This window comes from Suricata suricatta, chromosome 2 (genome assembly GCF_006229205.1).
Source record: "Suricata suricatta isolate VVHF042 chromosome 2, meerkat_22Aug2017_6uvM2_HiC, whole genome shotgun sequence".
NCBI classification, from domain to species: Eukaryota; Metazoa; Chordata; class Mammalia; order Carnivora; family Herpestidae; genus Suricata; species Suricata suricatta.
Window position 1 is genome coordinate 117,194,696 of NC_043701.1, and position 3,602 is coordinate 117,198,297.

Sequence of the window (3,602 nt, forward strand, 5' to 3'; positions counted from 1 at the left end):
TAATTGTCTCAGTTGATTCTTTGATGCTTTTCTCAACCCCAGCAATTAATTTTATGACAAGTTTTTTAAATTCTTGATCTGGTATGTTGTCTAGATCTGCCTTGAGCAGTTCTGTGGCTGTGACTTCCTCCTGGAAGTTCTTCAGGGGAGAGTTCCTTCGTTTTGTCATTTTTGCTATTTTTCTGTCTCCTGTCACTTTTAGAGAGCTCGTTGAGCACTGCTTGCTGTGCCTTTGAATATTTTATTTCCCTACTCAGCAGTATTTGGGTCTCGCTGTCATGCACACTTTGGCTTGTTTCTTGGTGTAGCCCTAAGAAGGAAAAGAGACAGACAAACACAGAGGGAACAGTAACACACAAACGCACAGACAAATCAAACAAACAAACACATTAAAAGGGGGAAAGAAAATAAAGAGAGTGGGGAGGAAAGAGACGAAAAGTGGAGAAGAAAAGAAAAAGAAAAAGAAAAAAAGAAGGAAAAAAAATAAAGGGGGGCAGAGACAATAAAGGACAGTGGACAGTCTAAAAGTGTATGACCAATTGAGGGGAGAGGTAGGGATGAGATAAAGGAGAATATATCTGGATTGCAAGAAGGTAAGAAGGAAAAAAAAAGGGAGAAATGAGGAAGGAAAATAAGGAGTAAAAATTTTTCAAAATTTAAGTAAAAAAAAGTAATAATAATAAAAAATACGTACAGAAAAAGGTGAACAGAAAAAAAAAGAAGAAAAAAAAGAAAAAACTTATAAAAAAGCAAAAGAAAAAACAAACCTAAAAAAACCAGCAGCTCCCTCTCGTGGATAGGCGTGGTTTGATGTGGTAGGTCTTCGAGGCTGCTCTCAGAGGCTCCGCCTTGGTGTTTGCAGGGGATTAGATAGGCTGGCGGCACACCAAGTTCTGCTGAACAAGAACTGTAGGCCACTCTAATGAGTCCGATCTTTTGCCGCGGTTGAGCAGAGTTGTATTTTCCAGGCCTGCCTCGGTTCAAAGTTCCAGTCTATGCACTCTTTATGCTACCACAGATGGTGTTTTTGTTTTGGTTGCTGGCTTCTTAGAGGGAGTAATCGGTTTGTCTTGGCTCAGGCTGGGCTTTCGGCTGCCCCTGCCTGAGGCGAGATGCGCAGCAGGAGGTGAAGTACGCACCGTCTCGGACCCAACCCCTAGCGGGGATCCTGTTAGCATTGGGGGAGGAATGAGTGCGCAGCTGTTGCCTGAGGTGGCGCCGGGAGCTGCTGGAAATGAGCTGGGAGCTCCTGTAGCCTGTGTGCGCGCACCCAGGTCTCCACCGCTGCCAATTCCCTGCCGGGATCACAGAGGTGGGGGCTATTTATTCCCTGTTGGCACCCGGGATTCAGGTTTCATGGGGCCAATGCTGGGGGCAAGATGTGCCGTGGAAATGAGGTGCGTGCTCCCACTCCCAAAACCGAGGTCAAAGTGAGCACCCCTATCACCGCCGTGGCAGCGGTTGCCGACTCCTTGCCAAGATGGCGCCGGGCTGGAAGCTGTTCCTTCCCTTGCACCACCTGGGTTCGGGATTTAGGCTACCCAGCAGTTATCTATGGAGTGAGCTTCTCTCTCCAAGCGCAGTTAAGCGTTCTTTACCTCTTCCCCAGAGACAGTACTATGAGCGTGTTCAGTCTCTCTGTCTCTTCCCTTTGTCTCTCGGGCTCCGCGCGCTTGCCCCGCTTTGGGCTGGGGCTCCCACCTCCCCTGCCCGTCTCGGGCTGGCCCGTTTTCAGATCTCCCCCGTTTGCACTCACTCACTCAGGTATCCTTCAGGTTCTCTTCCTTCTGGAGTCCGTATTTTCTCCTTCTGCTCTTGCAGATGAGAGTTATGTCCTTCTCAGTTCGATCGATGGGACAGACGAGGTTTACAGAGCTCCCTTCCTCTCCGCCATCTTGGCTCCTTCCTCCCATGACTATTTTTTAAACTGACACATTATTTTCAAGAGAATATTTAATTAGAGTAGAAATATAACTATTTAAACTCTCTGGAATTAATTGAATGAGTCCTATAACCCTCAGGCAGTTGCTAACAAACAACAAACTAGTGGGAAAAAATGTTTTTCCAGGAACACGGTTTAGATTGAACTCCAGTAATGAAGTTGCTCTCTCCCATAGGTGTCTAAGTCTGTGGTGTGTTAGGACAGCCAGGCATCTTCTCTCCAGAAGTAATTTAAACTAAAAGTCTGCCGTGAGGCTCCCAAACTTCCTAATCTAACAGAGCACAGCAGTTGTTGAGGCTATGCAAAAACTGGAGTCTACAACATTAGATTCAATGGCCGGTGTTGGGTGCAACCTTGTTACCTAAATTGCGAAAGAAACCTTAACTCCTCTGCCTGCTCTCACCTTCATTCTGAAATATACGAATTACCTTTTTTCTATAAGGGAATTTAAGGGTCAGTAGGAATTTTACGTGTACTGAGATCTTTCTCTATAATTGAAGGTAGAATATGATTTTCTGATACTCCATGGAAGCTTTAAATAAAGGTTTATCACACCAGTTAGCTAAATTTGGTTCAGGTGATCTTAGACTTTGATTCTCTATCAAAGAATATGATCGTATTTTGTATGCTTTGAAAGGTACAAGCTGAAATAAATAAGTCAAAGCAAAAATTCCTGTGTGACATCCAGTGGTGCATACACAAAACCTGTGCCTGAAGATGTGCTGAACCTGAGTTCACTTTCCAGGCCACAGACTGGGCCATTGTCCTGATTACAGATATTGGCATAGTGTGCCGTCCTGAGTACCATACCTGATCCTTTCAATACTACATTGTCCCAGATTAGATGAAAATGTTTTAATGCTTTTTCTAATCCAGTTTTTAATGCTTTTGAAATTCAAGTCGGAAATTGGGGGTGTGAGGTCTAGTTATCCTCTCAGTGCCTCCAGAATTAGAATGGCTTGGGATGGACTCCTGGTCTCATTCAATGCCAATCTCAGCCCTGTTCTCTAAATCTGTTACACTCAAATCCTACAACTTGCCTGCATATGTCTCTTACATATCTAATTATATCATTTCTCTGTAAAAATATATGGGATATTGAGTAAATAGAAATTATTTTTGAAGGCCAATATATAGGAGACATCAGACAGGATAAAACTAGGTGTTTGTTTGTTCTTCCAATTTGGTTTAGATTACTAATTCTGGAAATACTGTTTACCAGTTCAACTTAAAAATTAAAAAAAATGTGAAAGACATTTTAAAAAACTCAATATTAGCAAATAATTTAAATTCCTCCTCCTACTAAGAGTCAGTTTCCAAGCATATAATCTCACTTGTAGTTCTTCTAACATTTCCCACTCAGTGGATGGGGCCAGAGGCTAGTTCCACTTACCAGCTTCCAGGTGCAGGCCGGAGTCTAATCTGTCATTTAAGATTATTTACAAATGGACGAATCTGGGCCCAACTGTAACATAATTAAAGCTTTCCCTCCAATTCCATCCAACTTCCTCTTTAGCATCCATCCCCTACTCCTGGCCCCTTACTCCCTCCTTCTAGACCCCCGGGGCAGCTTACTCCCAGCCTCCCCAGACACATAGCCCTCACCTGGGGAACATATCTTCCTTCACTTTTTTCCAAGTGACACTTTATACCTTAAGAC